Source organism: Ictalurus furcatus, chromosome 6, assembly GCF_023375685.1.
Source record: "Ictalurus furcatus strain D&B chromosome 6, Billie_1.0, whole genome shotgun sequence".
Classification (NCBI taxonomy): Eukaryota; Metazoa; Chordata; class Actinopteri; order Siluriformes; family Ictaluridae; genus Ictalurus; species Ictalurus furcatus.
The window spans coordinates 10508431-10525292 of NC_071260.1; the positions used below are offsets into that span (position 1 = coordinate 10508431).

Sequence of the window (16862 nt, forward strand, 5' to 3'; positions counted from 1 at the left end):
ATTTCCTGAAGAGCGCTTTTATAATAGCGTATTCTTCTATAGATTTCCTCATTATGCTTTTTTTTTTTTCTCTCATTGCATTTCATCAGCAAAATAATTAAAATAATTATTTCCTGTGTTACACTTTAGGCATTGTTCTTGTTTTTCTTTAAAAAAAAAAAAAATGCATCGAATTTAGGAAATCCATGCTGATGTTACCTGGAGAGTCTGTAAACAATGGCTAATTTGCACTTGTTTCACTGCACACAGCATCAAGAAAGGAGTTTAATCTGCACAACTGCAATCTAAGACACACAATGTACAAAACACGACCTGAGTGAAAGTTCTGCTCCTGCAGTAATAATTCGCTCAACAGGAAAAGTACTGATCAAAACCATTTCTCAAGTGGAAAAACTACTTGAGGAGGAATCACTTTACAACTGACTTCTTTACATGTCTGCAATTGACGCAGCTAATCGGAAATGGTGCGGAATGCATTTTTGAACAAGTATGTTCGTTATCCAACGAGCTATGAAGAAAACACCACCTCTATTATCAACAGTATACCAGGAAAGGTAATGTTCGCTGGCTAGCCAAATTCTCTTGGATTCAGTAGCTTGCTAGGTTCAGTACCTAGCTAGCTTGTTCATGCTAATTACCTAGTTTTCCTGTTTTAGTCACATTATCGATGTGCGTTACAGACATGTACACACCTTAATCACAATATTAACGTCGTGTGGGAGTTTTCACCGCATTTTGAGACAGGACACGTACACACACGGCAGCGCTCAAACCGTCTGACGGCAAACAAGAGAGCACGGCTGCGTCCCAAACCGCGTACTTACCTGCTATATAGTAGGCGAGATACATGTATCTCAGCTAATATATAGTAGGCAAGTGCGCGGTTTGGGACGCAGCCCACGGCTTCAAGCAGTCGTCTATTTGCACGTATAGCATGACAAATAATTAACTGCACTTGAAGCTTTCGTAAAATTAAAAATATAACACCCAAAACTGTATACGGTTCCATAACGAAGACCAACTGTATGTCGATACGTGAAATTCTGCAGGGAACGTCGGACGGCGTTGCGCGGTGACGTAATGACGTGTGCCGTCAATCGATCTATCTTCTATAACATGTAAAACGGGGACATGAAAGGAGTATTCTAAAAGCGACTCATGTAAACACCTTAATCACATTATTGTCTTATTCAGAATAAGGTCAATAATTAGATTACTGCTGTCCATGTAAACGTAGTCAGTGTAAAACATCAAAAGATCTGGCTAGGTAGTCTAGCTCAATCAGCTACCCTAACGGCTCACCTGTACATGTTTCCGCAGGTTGGATGTTGAGCTGTGCAATACCGATATGGCTACAGGTTTTGGCTCGCATAATTGTTAAATCATAATCACACTGGTTCATTTGAAGCTATCTGATAAACCGGGCCAGGGATCCTCATCTGTCTGCACTGTCTCAGACGTTGCTACTGCTGAGTAAACATTTGACACTTGAAGTGTAGACTTTTGGCAGAAAGCTGCTTTATTTTGATTCTGTCTTGAAATGATTTAAAACTTGAAAGTACTGTCTTTTGATTGGCTTAGAGTCTTCTGGGCTTAAATGTGTTGCATTTTTACATTGTGGTGGTGATGAAAAAAGTAGCCAAGTTGAATATTATATCGTTAAAAAACCCCCCAAAAAACGGAAATAAAAGTACTATGGTTTTAATTATACAATTTACACCGATCATCCTGTTCAAAAGTTTACATCCCCCTGGCTCTTAATGTATCGTGTTACTTTCTTGAGCATCAGTGAATGTTTGCACCTTTTGTAATAGTTGTATACGAGTCCCTCAGTCGTCCTCAGTGTGAAAAGATGGATCTCAACATCATATAGCTGCTGTTGGAAAGGGGTCAAATATGCAGACGATGCTGGAAAAGCAAAGAATGTGCAGGGCGTGGAGGATTTTCTGAAGGACAGTGGGCAGTTTAACTGCTCAGGACAAACAAGGGACTCATGAACAACTAGCACAACACATAAAAACAGTTGTTGATCATTCAGGTACACACACGACACACGGTATTAAGAATCAAGCGTATGTAAACTTTTGAACTGGTTCATTTGTGTAAATTTAGTTAGTTTTGTGTCTTGTGTACTATATGTAAACAATGTTGGGGCAGTAGTGGTTTGACAGTTAAGGCTCTCTGGGTTACTGATCGGAAGGTCGGGGGTTCAGGCCCCTGCACTGCCAGGCTCCCACTGTTGGGCCCTTGAGCAAGGCCCTTAACCCTCTCTGCTCCAGGGGTACTGTATCATGGCTGACCCTGCGCTCTGACCCCAGCTTCCTAACATGCTGGGATATGCAAAGGAAAAGGATTTTCTCTGTGCCATAATGTATATGTGACCAACAAAGACTCATTATTATGTGAAATGGCTTATTCAGGGCAGTGCTAAATAAAATAAAAAAACGCTATTTTTATGATCCCTCTTATTATTTTTTAAATGATTAACATTTTGTAAACTTATGACCACAACTGTACTAAAAACAACAGAACCATTACAGTAATCCAAGGAGTGTAATGAGAGTACATGTTGTTTGATATTTTCCATTTAACAATGAAATTGTCATATTTAATAACACTGCTTGATGTACAGTGCTGTGAAAAAGTATTTGCTCCCGTCCTGATTTCTTCTGTTTTTGTGTATATCTCGTACTAAACTGTTTCGGAAATGAAAATAAAATCGAAGCTAAAACAAAGGCAACCCGAGTAAACACACAATACAGTTTTTAGATGGTAATGTTAATTATTGAAGCAAAAAAGTTATCCGATAACAACTGGGCCTGTTTGAAAATGTATTTGCCCCCATAGGTACTAATTCCCCAAGTCTATTAAACTGAATTTATAATGGGGTAGTTGAAATACAACAGCTTGTGACTGAAATACATCAGTCTGGGAAGGGTTACAAAGCTATTTCAAAGGCTCTGGGACTCCAAAGGACCACAGCGAGAGCCGTTATCTCCAAATGGAAAAACCCTGCACATTATTGAACCTTCCCAGAAGTGGCTGACCTTCCAAAATTCCTCCAAAAACACAACGATGACTCATCCAGGAAGTCACAAAAGAGCCAAGGACAACATCAAGGGAACTACAGGCCTGTCTTGCACCATAAAGGTCACTGATCATCATACCCGGACTGGTCATCGGGGACAACGGGAGAATTCCTGGAGGCCTGATGACTGATTTGACCTGCTGCCCTGTTTTTGTGTGTGGGTTTTTATTTTTTTATTTTATTTATTTATTTAAAAAAAAAAAAAAAAACCATTAAATTTTATTTATTAATTTAATCATTATTATTTAACATTATTGCGTGTCTGATGTACTCGATTGCATACATCAGACTGAGTACAAATCGACTGAGTAAATCGATAAGAAATCATGAATCTCTTTTGTCTTGACTTGCTACCGTTTACCTCCGCTCTGGCAAACGGTTTCGTATGGAGTCATCAATGAACAGAACGAGGATGGAGAGGAGGAGGCCAGGTGGAGCAGAGAGGGAAAGGGCACGCAAAAAGAAAGCCCTTCAAAAAGAAGCAGCGAACTATAGCACAATTCCCGATCTGTTCAGTCTAATCTGTAAATACAGTAGCTTTGTGCTCTCTAACTTAGCTAATCAAGTATTAACCACAGTTTCACTACTAGCAAACGTTAGCTCTATTACTATCGTCACTCAAAATATGCGAAAGGATAGCATTATCTACTGTGTAGTTATAATACGAAGTAATTTAGCAGACAAATATCAATTTATGTACAGTGCATTCTGGGAGCCCTCCATGCTGTTGTTTTAAATGTTGAAATGACAAATACAGCTAGGGCGAACAACAGCGACAACAACAAAACACTTTTCCAAGCTATGAGTCAACATCATGTTCAATATTAGTATTTTTCTGAATAGATATTGTCATGATGTAGTTAGTGTTGTGCTAACAGATATATTTTGGCAACTTAGAAAATTATGTCTAAAACTTTTTTGCTAATATTTTTCACAATAAAGTGGAGAGAGTCAACCTGGCACTAGCTCGAGACTAAATATGCTTTAAGTTTTGAAGTATAATATGGTTAAATCTCGGGTATATTTGATATTTTAAAGTCTGAAAAAAAAAGGTGCACATTGCTCTAATCTGATGCTTTAATTTTAACTAAGAGAAATATAGATTCTGTGCTGACAATTTACATTAAGGTTAAAAAGTTGTAGTTTTCCAACAATGTGGAGACGGGTCTGTTTATATCAGTAGAAGATACATGAGAAATGGCATTTTATGTACTTTTGTGAGTGAGAAGTAGAGAGTTACTGACAGCTTTGTACTTCTGGTGTTTGTTATATGCTTGGTATACCCATGTAAGCGGATACAAATTAGGACTGCTTCACTACCTCAACGTTGCTTGTTTGTCTTTATGGGATGGCTATAATGTGTGTAATAAACTGAATTTAGGAAAGAAAAAATAGGGTTGTCAGTGGTTTCAAAATTTGTCTGGGGTGTATGAGGTGGCCTGGATGAGTGTGAGACTCCCGGCCTGAAATTATGTCCCAGTCTGGCCCTGCTGTTCATGACAATTTTGCCAAAATACACCTTGATGATCTTCAAACCTTTTGGGAGAATGTTCTGTGGACTGATGAGTCGAACATGGAATTGATTGGGTCCCGTTACATCTGGCATAAACCAAACACCGAATTCCACAAAAAGAACATCATACCTACAGTCAAGCATGGTGGAGGAAGTGTGTTGGTGTGGGGATGCTTTGCTGCTTCAGGGCCTGAGCAACTTGCAATAATTGAGGGAAACAAGAATTCTGCTCTCTACCAGAAAATCCTAAAGGAGAATGTCCGGTCTTCAGTCCGTAAGCTGAAACTCAAGCACAGCTGGATTATGCAGCAAGACAATGATCCAAAGCACAGGAGTAAGAAGTAAGTGAAAGATTGATCTCCGGTTATTGGAAGTGTTTGTTTGCAGTTGTTGCTGCTAAAGGTGGCACAACTAGATTTTAAGTTTAAGGTGTCAATTAGTTTTTCACATTGGTGATGGGTATTGGCTAACTTTATTTTTTTGCTTTAATAAAATTAAAAAAAAATATCTATTGTTTTCTCAGGTTGCCTTTTGTTTTATATTGTATTTGTTTTGAAGATCTAAAACTCTTTAGTCTGAGAGACACACAAAAACAGAAGAAATCAGGATGGGGCAAATACTTTTTCTGAGCTCTCCATATAAAATGACTAGCACTTGAGTGCTAAATTGTGGATTACTGGACAATCGATATTGCACGCTTTGTGGTTAGTTGAAAATGAGCTACACAGCACATTCTCGCTTAACAGCCCTTAACCATCAGAATATGTATTTTTGATGGCAGTTAAATTTCTCGCTGTGAAAGCAACTTGATGGACTCTGCAACCAGCTTCGCTTTTATAGATATAATGTTTAAAAGGTTGTTTAGCCTCAGGGGGCTTTTAATCAGTTTTTCTTTTGCTATAGAGGAGGCTATAGGGCTTGTGCAAATTCCTCAGGCTTTTATGAAGAATTTAGGCCACAGATACAGCAATAACCCCCTTGTGACCAACAAAGGTTCAAATGTAATGTATACCAGTGGTTGTGTTTTAGCCATGGTGTGGCCTAGTGATATTTAGTCATATGTACAGTAGCATAGCCACACAGCACACAGCTTTATGCCACACACCACACAGCTTTATAAGACCACAGAGCATCAGAACCCGGTCTTAAATAATCGGAGTAGAGCAACACGATCCCTGTGGCCAGAAATACAAGCAAAATAAATCTACATTCAAGTCTAATTCAAAGCATTTATGCAACAAAAAAAAATCTGTATTAGCTTTGCTACTATTTATTTGGCTAGGTACTTTGTTACTTCCACCTTCTGAATATTAAAGATTAACATAAAGTTAGAATTAATTTGTTGCTACATTTAAGTATCTGTAGGATTTTTAAATATATATATATATATATATATATATATATATATATATATATATATATATATATATATATATATATTCTTTTTTTTTAATCCACTAGTTTTAATTTTTGTTTACACCATTTAAAATAATCTCTCCTTTCTACTCGGGTAACACTTTATTTTATGGAACATAAATTAAAAATTAATTACAGTCTTGATATTTGTTTTATTTTTATTTTTATTTTTTTTTAAAATCTAACTAGACAATTGTCTCATATCAAATATTGTCTCATGAAGATGGGTTACAAATGCTGGATATTTAAAAAAAAAAATTAAAATTAAATAATAAATAAATAAATAAATAAATAAATAAATAAATGTGTGTGTGTGTGTGTGTGTGTGTGTGTGTGTATATCTATCTCTCTCAAGCTACATATCACCAATGGAAAGACTTTTCTGTATATAAATACAACCCTAATTCCAAAAAATAAGGTCAGATAGGGATGCAAATTTACTTAGAATCTTGTTTTGTGCTTTTTTTTTTTATTTTTATTTTTTTAAAAGCCTATTAATTAATGAGAGCTATACCTCTCACTTTAGAGTATGGGATGTGTATTGCAGTATTAGTTTGTTCAGAAGTCTGCCGTTAAGATTTTACAGAACCGACAGGTACAGTATAAGATTTTGCCAGGACGATTAATTCATGCTCAAAATTTGCATCACAAGAGCATTTCATAATCCATCACTAATAACTAATAATGCATTTATTAGTCAAGTTCTCACACAGTAGATCACCCATTCTGAACAAAAACACGCGTTTATGTATAAAGTCTAATTCATAGTGAATAGAATTTAACGCTTTTATTAAATTAATTCCATGAACTGCAGCGAGATTTGTTTTCGTTTCTGCTGTTTGCATCTGAAAATGAGGAGTGCAGTGGGTTTACAAGGAACACACATCCTCACACACACACACACACAAAGCTTAGCTCTTACAATGTCTCCAGCTCTAAAACAAGACACTGTTTTGACACCACCAGTGTTTGCTTAGAAGATGTTGTCTTTGCATGTTTTCATCCATCCATCCATCTTCTACCGCTTACTCCTTTTCAGGGTCACGGTGGAACCTGGAGCCTATCCCAGGGAACATCGGGCACAAGGCGGGGTACACCCTGGACAGAGTGCCAGTCCATCGCAGGGCACAATCACATACACACTCACACACCCATTCATACACTACGGACACTTTAGACACGCCAATCAACCTACCATGCATGTCTTTGGACTGGGGGAGGAAACCGGAAAACCCGGAGGAAACCCCCGCAGCACACACATGGCCCCGTTGGGACTTTATTAACTAATTTTCTAGCACAAGCTGATATTTTTGGTACATATAATGCACTATGGTATTAAGCACTGTGGTAAATGCCTTAACACATTCATTTTGTATTGACTGGTCCACTGTGGAGAAGGGGGATAGTACTGGTTGTGTTCGTACTATCCATTTAAATCCCTCTGATCATAGACGAGCAATAATCTCACGTGATTAAGTCAGTCGTTCCACCGCCCTCCATCCTCCACCAGCCATGACTGGATTCAAGGCTCTAAAAATCTTGGGTTTTGTAGCAGGATAATTAAGCATTAGACATTCTCCTGTTCAAACACACCTGATTCAAGCAATCAGCTAATTACCCAGGCCGTTTCTTAGTCAAAATGTGTGTGCACTGACATGTGCACAGCACAGCAGGAGTATCACAAGATTAGGGTTGGGAACCACAGCAGTACTTCCTTTCATATCTAATACTCTGGAACCCAGCGGCAAAGCCACGCTGTCCAATTACTTACTTGCACTAATTACCATGCCTTCACCGTATATTCTGAACCATTGCAGAGAAATAGCAAGTTATTCTCTATGCATTAAAAACAAGTATATCGCATACATGTAATCAGGGGTGGAAAATACTTGAGTAATTGTACTTGGCATATTTATACTAGTGATGGGCGGTATCTTATGGTTTGTGATATACCGGTAGAAATTCTCCTCACAATAAGAATTAGTCTTCCAGCGATAATAACAATAAAGCCTAGTTGATGATGTATTTCGGCGTGCGACCCATTCGCAGCTCACGAGCAGAGCGAAAACGAGTATGGTGGAAGGAGGATGTGAAGCTGAGGAGGAGATCAGTGCTAAACGAGGAGCTACCTCTACAATCTGGAACTGGTTTGGTTACAGAAAAATAAAGTTTTACTTTTAGAGCGATGTTTGTGTTTCTGAGGCTCTCAAGACTGCATCCAGCTATCGCTTGTAGCCAAAAACAGTGGTGCATGCTACTATATTTATATCGTCACTGATATCGCTATTGCAATAAATACCAGAAAATATCGCGATATAGTTTTAAGTCCATATCACCCGTCCCTTATTTATACTTTACTTGAGTGTTATCAAAATTTAATATTTGTACTTCTAATGAAAAAAACTGTTTTTTCCTTCTTATATTTTTATTTATGCTACATATCAGTCGGAAGCGTTAGTTTAATATCCAATCATTTCAGGTTAGCATCAAGTTCATTAATGTAGGAAAAAACACCTAGCAAGACTTGTGCCTATTTATCACTTTCTCATGCTTCACAAAGTAGTTAACTCGGTAAAATGTTTCGGTGTGCTGGAGTAAGCAAAGACCCATAAAACGAGGCGCTTCCTTGACCTCCATTGAAGGCACGAACCCAATTAAATTGGGGTAGGGTGTCTAGACGGAAGCCCGTTCTCACGAAAAGTTCCACAAAACTTCCAAGCCTGTGTTATGGTCTGATAAGACCAAGGTAGAACTTTTTGGACATAATTCTGAAAGATATTTTTGGCACAAAAAAAGGACCGCTTATCACCCAAAGAACACGTGCCCACAGTGAAGCATGGTGGTGGCAGCATTGTGCTATGGGGTGGCTTCTCTTCAGCTGGGGCTGGGACTCTAGTTGCGATAGAGCAAATCTAAATCCCAATCTATTTTGGCACAAAACCTGCAAGCCTCTGTCAAACAGCTGAATATGAAGGGAAAAAAACCATTCACCCTTCCAGCAAGATAACTACCCAAGGCACAAATCAAAGGACTCGTTTCAGAAGAAGTAGATCAACATTTTGGAATGGCCCACTCAGAGCCCAGAGCTAAATCCCATCAAAAACCTGTGAAATGACTTGAAGAGGGCTGTGCACAAGAGATACCTGTGCAACCCGATAGATCTGGAGAAATTTTCCAAGGAAGAGTGGAATAGAATGGCCAAATCATGGTGTGCTCGGTTAGTAGACTCTTACCCCAAAACACTGAGAGTGAGTGCTGTATTACAAGGAAAAGGCGCTTTAACAAAGTATTAGTTCACGGGTATGCACACTTATGCAACCATGTTATTGTAAGTTTTTTTTTTCATTTTCGTTTTCCAACCTAAAATATTTCCATTTGTTTTTCACTTGAAGTTTGTGCCATTTCACCTCTCTCTCTCTCTCTCTCTCTCTCTCTAATTTTTGTATGTGCATGTTTGCATCTCACTTCTGAGGTCGGTGGCTCAATTCCCGCTTCTGCCCTTTGTACGTGGAGTTTGCATGTTCTTTCTGTGCTTCGAGGGTTTCTCGGGATACTCCGGTTTCCTCCCCCAGTCCAAAGACATGCGTTGTATTCTGATTCCAAATGGTCCGTCGTGTATGTGACTGTGCCTTGTGATGGGTTGGCACCCCATCCAGGTTGTCCTCCGCCTTGTGCGACGAGTAGGGATAGGCTCCAGGCTCCCGTGACCCTGTGTAGGAAAAAGTGGTATAGAAAATGGATGGCTGTGTATGCGTACATATACACTAGATGATTTTCTCAGCTGCAGGATTTAGATACAATGCGCTGGGTCACGGTGAAGGGCGAGGTGACCTTTCCACATCAAAACACACTGTTGTACGTCAATCTCCGTGATATTTCTGTCCTTATAGGTAACTATTCACACATGAGAAGTTAATTGCTGCCTTGGCTTGAAATGTACAACTAAAGCCACAGTATTTTTTCATTAGAAGCTAAAATAATATACTGTTTAACTGTTGAATGAATATAATCAGACGTTGATGAATTGCTAAATACATGTAGAATATTGCTGAGCATGAATATTTCACAGTTTTAATCTAGCGACTGTTGCACGTGGTCTCACAAATGAGAAGGGATACTTCTTACTTCTTCTAAGAACTTCTTACACTTCTAGCGACTGTGTGACTGATGGTGTTGGAGGGTAAGTTAAGTAAAAATTAAATCACTGCGGGGGCATGCTCTTATAGGAAAATAGTAATCCGTGGCAAATTGCTTTGGTATAAGAGGAATAAAACAATTTAGTACGTGCTGTTCTACTGTAGGAAAATGATTATCTTCAGGGTGATGACAGTGACTCCATGTCATGAATGAAGCAAGATTATTTTCCTATTCTGAAGTGTTTTCTTTCTTAGCAATTTCCTAAACATTACTGTTTTTTTCATTTAATAACGACTGATGTCATCCATGTGGACTGTTTATAGTTAAATTTAATGTTGCCGGTCCTAATGGCAATGCCTCCCAAACATGACGCACCTCCACGCCAGCAGCCGCCACGCCTTTCCCTTGAATATTGAGACTCTGCTTCTACACCGCACGCTATTTCTTCTCAATGTCCTGTTCTTGTTTCTAAAAGCACATGGAGTGCTTCTCAATACTCAAATTGATGCTTTCGCGTTTCCTCCGTCCTCCAGCACGTGACCCGGAAATCGGTCGAAGTCCGCCATCATGAAGGACATCAGTTCTCTTGTTGCACGGCGAGGAACGAGGAGTGAGGAAGCTTCCAGGGGAGCTAGGAGTGAGAGAATACACAAAATGGAAAAACCTGACGCACGTCCGAATTCCATTCCTCCTTTACATCTGCCATGATGTGATGATGATGTGATGGAATTTAGTGTGAAATACCGTATAATTAAATATGTCTACAATGAGTACTGTGATTTAATTGAGCCTTGCATGCTTGGATATGCAAAGCTGCACAAAAGATGCAATAAATTATGTAATGGTTCATTAATTGGTTGTTGAATAACCCAGACATTACACATACTCGGTGCATTTAGCTTTATTAAAGATGATGTTATTAACGAAGCTCCAACAACATAACAGCAGATCCCTGAAGCGCAGTCAGGTAACCCAACTGGTCAGTTATCATAATTGATGTCGCTTTGGAGTGAAGCTTGAAAGTGCGAGGATGTTCCATCTGCCTCGCTTCCACTCCTCTCTCCTCGCATCCTTCCCTCACATCCTAAGGGGGTGGAGCTAAGACGCAAGGCAAGGGAGCCAGGAAAGAAAACAAGGATGCACAAATAAGAAATGAGAAGCACCCATGCTATCTTGCCAGCTACCTAGTATGTGCAAGTTTTACACCTTTTTGTTTGGATTATTCTTTGGATTACCATTTTGGCCTTGTGTTGGATTTGTGTAGACTTGTAGTGTTTTGAGCATTGCCTGAATTTTGACACCGAACTTTGTCTTGCGTTTTGGATTTGTCAATAAACCTCAAGCCCTATAAGTTAAAACACCAAGCATTTAAAATGCTACCCACTGAAACAGCTAACTTTTGAAACTACTAAAACCTTCAGCCTGTTTTAACAATATTTATGACTTATGTATTTTGAGAGATCATTTATAACATTTTAGTTATTTTTTTTTAAATTTATTTGTATACAGTGAGGAGAAATAAGAATTTGTGCACTTTTGTCTTTATTTAATATACTTCCAGTGCATACATCCACTTCATATTTACACGCATAATAGTGTTTGACCTTGTCCTTATAAATATTAAAAAAGGTATGCATTCATTTACATTTTATTCATTTAGCAGACGCTTTTATCCAAAGCAAATTTCAAATGAGAAAATTCAAGCAAAGCGATACATCAAGCGGAGGAGAATACAAGTAGTGCTAGCATCATACAAGATTTATAATTGAGTTCTAGAGAAGAAAAGTGCGCAGAGTAGACGTGGAAGAGCCAATGTATGCATAAGCATTAAAGCTTTAAAAGCCAGTAAGCGTAACCAAAGCAATATTTAAAACAATGATGGGGAGACGACTACAGTTTGAGATTCTACAGTAAGAAATAGTTAGGTCTTTGCATCTTGATTGTACATTCCTCTTGGGAAATCATCTTAAATTCACAAGGTGTGGACGCTGTGTAAAATGTAAATAAAAAACAGAATGCAATGATTTGCAAATCTCATAAACCGATATGTTATTCACAATAGAACATAAACATATTACATGTTTAAACTGAGGAAATGTACCATTTTAGGAAAGAAATAAGGTAATATTTAACTTGATATCCGTGACACGTCTCAAAAAAGTTGGGACGGGGCAACAAAAGGCTGGAAAAGTAAGTGTTACTAAAAAGAAACAGCTGGAGGTTAATTGGCAACAGGTCAGTAAGATGATTGGGTATAAAAAGAGTATCTTTCAGAAGTAAAGATGGGCAGAGGTTCACCTATCTGTGAAAAACTGCGTCTACAATTTGTGGAACAATTTCAGAATGATGGCTGTGAGACTATGAGTATCTCATCATCTACAGTACATAATATCATGAAAAGATTCTGAGAATGTGGAGAAATCTGTGTGAGCAAGGGACAAGGGTGAAAATCAAAACTGCATACTCGTGATCTTCCGGCCCTCAGGCGGCACTGCATTAAAAACAGGCATGATTCTGTAATGGAAATCACTGCATGGGCTCAGAAACACCTCTAGAACTCATTGTCTGTGAACACAGTTCACCGTGCCATCCACAAATGCTGGTTAAAGCTCTACCATGCAAAGAAGAAGCCATATGTGACATGATCCAGAAACACCGCCGTCTTCTCTGGGCCAAAGCTCATTTAAAATGGACTGAGGCAAAGTGGAAACTGTTCTGTGGTCAGATGAATCGAGATTTTTTAAATTCTTTTTGGAAACCATGGACGCCGCATCCTCTAAACTAAAGAGGACTAAAGAGGAGAGGGACCATCTGGCTTTTTATCAGCGCTCAGTTCAAAAACCTGCATCTCTGATGGTATGGGGTGCATTAGTGCCTATGGAATGGGTAGCTTGCACATCTGGAAAGGCACCATCAATGCTGAAAGATATATACAGGTTTTAGAGCAACATTACTCTTTTTATACCCAATCATGTTACTGACCTGTTGCCAATTAACCTCCAGCTGTTTCTTTTTAGTAACACTTACTTTTCCAGCCTTTTGTTGCCCCCGTACCAACTTTCTTGAGACGTGTTGCGGCCATCGAATTAAAAATGACCTTATTTTTCTCTTAAAATGGTACATTTCCTCAGTTAAAACATTTGATATGTTTTCTAGGTTCTATTATGAATAACATATGAGTTTATGAGATTTGCAAATCATTGCATTCTGTCTTTATTTACATTTTGCACAGCGTCCCAACTTTTTTGGAATTGGGGTAGTATATTAGACTTCTGTGTCTAAATGCGTTTAGATGTGCATCTCCGTGCTGTGTGTTTTTTAGCAGAGGAGTTTTGCGTGAGGTGTAGGAAAGATGATGTGCAGTGCAGTTCATTGCTTATTGTTTTCTGTGTAACTGCTGCTTTCACGTCGTCCTGCAACTCCTTTCACGTGACTTTTGCCTTCTCTCTTACCTTCCTTATCGTTCATCTGAGAGTGCATCGTGAAATCTTGTGTGGCTCACCTGTCCGGAGACGACTACAGTAGTTGTGATTCCATGAATTTTCCATCTGCATATTATCAAGCCAGTTGTACTGACAGGGATGTTCAAAGTCTTTATTATGGCTCCGTAGCTTGATCCATCGACATGTCATTTAATAATACTGTCACTGAGAACTTTAGGAAGCTCCGTCACCTTAATCATTGCTGCTTGTGCTAAATCTTTCCATACAATGTCTCAATTTGCACAAGAACCATTTCTTTTTGCAGTATTTATATCTAGAACCGGATTTATTCTTATGTAAGCTTGAACCTTCAATTTCATTTGTAAACATATTTTTTAAATTCTTATCGATAGATCATTTTTGTCTATATTTGTAAGTACAAAGACATTGTGCACTGGAAGTATATTAAATAAGAACAAAAAAAAGCATTCAAATTCTTTTCCCCTCACTGTAATAATTTAACCCCTCCCCCAACTGTAAATTGTCCTATTGGAATATGGCCACACCGTAGTGTGAAGTAATATTTGCAGTGGATTACAGATACGTTGTTCACGTCCGATAAAATTATTAAAGTACCTGAAATATCCATCAGTAGGTTGTCATTTTTGAAGTGGTGAAGCGTTTTTAATTTTTTTAAAAAGTTGGCTTCAGGGCGGTTTTACTCTCAACATCAAAAACAACAGAAATAGTCTGTGGCTCAGCCTTGGCTCTATTTGAAGTGTGAAGATCAAGAGGTTTTTCGGCAGTGAAACATATTTGCAGGATTATGAGCACAGAGGTAGCCTCCAGCGTGAATGTTTTATACCTGCCACTTTACACCTACTTCTTCTTAGAAAGTGAATGATCTTGATTTGAGGTCTGACCATGTCAATGCTGACTCCATGCGCTAGGCAATTTAGTCCTGATTTATTGTACTTGTGATTGTTTATGGAAGGCTCTGCCGAACACCTGGACTCGAGTCTGGTGGAGGGTAGCAGAAAACGAAGGCCGCTCATGCATAATTCATCAAGCTCGTGACTACATCATGCAAGACCGAGTAAGATGCCCTCTGCATGTTCCCAAGGCTATGGAGATCATCTCTGTAAACAAGATAAGGTAAAAATAGACATGTTGTACAGACAGAGTTTTTTTTTTTGTTTTTTTTGCCTCTTATTATTTTCTCTTCTATTAATTATTCACCTTGGAAATAGAATGAAAAAAAAAAAAGAAGAAGAATTTTAAAATCCAGTGAAACTTGAATGTGGAAAAAACTTTATGACCTCCATCGCTACATAACCGGGGGATTAAAACACCACAGACATGAAGATATTACCTAATTCCAATGTATATATGGTCTCTAACTCCCTTACAAACAATGATAACCGATCTGTTTCATATTTTAAATTGAGCTCTGCTTTTTATTTTTATTTTTATTTTTTCATTTTAACAATGGAAGTGTCATGTTTTTGTGTGACACATGCAATGAATCAATATAACACGTTTGTAGAATAAATCACTATTGATAACTGTTGTGTTTAACCGTTAGTCTGTTTTAATGTATTTATTTAGTTTTACCTCTAGCGTGTGATGTTCAGAGTAGTATTGGTTTTGTCGAACACAAATGCTACAAAGTATGAAGAACAAATAGAAAACACACAGTCAAATTCTCACATTCTTCTGAAATAGCACTGGTTCATGTCTACAGCAGATTAACTAGAATAATGAACATGAGTAGTGGAAAAACAAACACCGTTTAAATGTTCATGCCTGTCTACACAGCTCATGATGAACAAAACCTTCCAGTGTGTGCGTTACAAATGTACTTGCTGCAACTGGTACACGCAGAAGGTGTTTTATTGTTGGTCTGTTGGAACGCACTCCTTGGAAAGCTTCCTCTTTTTCACAATGGTGAAAAGTCTTTGTTAGACAACTAATACTCCTAAAATGTTCATAGATACACGTGCATGTGCGAAAACACACCACATAGACTGATCGCAAAAAAGTCACTCACACTTACTTTATGCACAGGAAGTGGTGGCTGTTTGGGACGTGCCGTTTGAGGTAAGAGGAGCTTCTTCTTGAATCCTTCTCACCATGATTGCAGATGCTCAGGACCTTAGGACTTATTCTCTTCTTTGGATATGTGGGGTCACAAGTGCCTTACCTTGTGTCTTTGACATGAACTCATGTTTTAGTTTCATAGTCATCGTGACCTGTCTGTTTTCCAGTACTCTTTACAACCACTTCCTACTCTTAGGTCAGATTGATCCAAGGACCTCATAATGTAGGCTGGGTGTAGGATGTGTTTTCAAATTTTTTTTCTTTTTTTTTCCCCTTGTGCATGTTCCTCACATAAAATAAGCCACGGCTACCAAGTTTTAGGTGGGGGGGCAAAAAAAAATTGTTCCATATATTTTTTCCTCCCTTTATTAAAAATGCTAAGGGCTACACGAGGGTTAAAATCAAGTGCAGACTGAACCTACTGAAATTTCTGAGTGTACGTCTTTGATGGCTGGCTGCTACAAGGGTTTAGGGATCTACAACTTTAAAACTTTTTTTTTTTTTTTTTTTAAAAAACAAACAAATTAATTTGTCTGTAAGCATATTGTTTTTAAAATCAATAGTTACAAGGAAGCGTAATTACATATTTTTGTGATCCGATTTCATTCGGTAATGCAGTAGTGGTTGTAGTCATCTATTATCTCCTCATCAGTCTCAAATAGAACAAAGCGTTTGGTTCATGTTTTATTTTCATCCGATTTATAATGTGCCTTTATGGCTTCAGTATTTTTCATGCTGTCTGTTCACATTACAATAACCATCTATTCTCTTACAATGTACTAGAGATTCAATGCAACCAAGAATGCGGCACCGTTAACTAAAATGCTGAAGGACAAATATCCTTGATGCATGTTTCAGGATAACCTGACTTCAGGACAAAATAATTGCACACGACAATTTTTAAAAGCTTTTTGAAATAAGGTACTGTTGCAGAGGTCTTTCTTATCAATCATCATTTGGTAAAAAACAATCAAACATGAATCAGAAATTGGTACAAGGACTTGGCTGGGTCAGATTTATGTGCTTTTAGCTTGTACACTATAATAATACAATTATACAGTAATATGTAAAAAGTTCGGGCAGAAGACAGCGTAGAAACAGCATCTGTCTGCGTTTAGTTTTATGTTTTATGTCTTGTGACCTTTGATACCTCATGCTTTTTGCACTATTAGGTCAGCAGCTTTTC

At 38.2% G+C, this 16862-nt stretch overlaps 1 long non-coding RNA gene across 1 annotated transcript in view; it reads left to right on the plus strand.

The window, feature by feature from the left end:
* LOC128608618 (uncharacterized) overlaps window positions 1–15650 on the plus strand; it is a 101198-nt gene extending 85548 nt beyond the window's left edge. The window contains exon 3 of the long non-coding RNA XR_008386097.1: window positions 14571–15650. This is a non-coding gene — a long non-coding RNA (uncharacterized LOC128608618). The remainder of the gene's footprint in view (window positions 1–14570) is intronic.
* Window positions 15651–16862: the final 1212 nt, after the last annotated feature.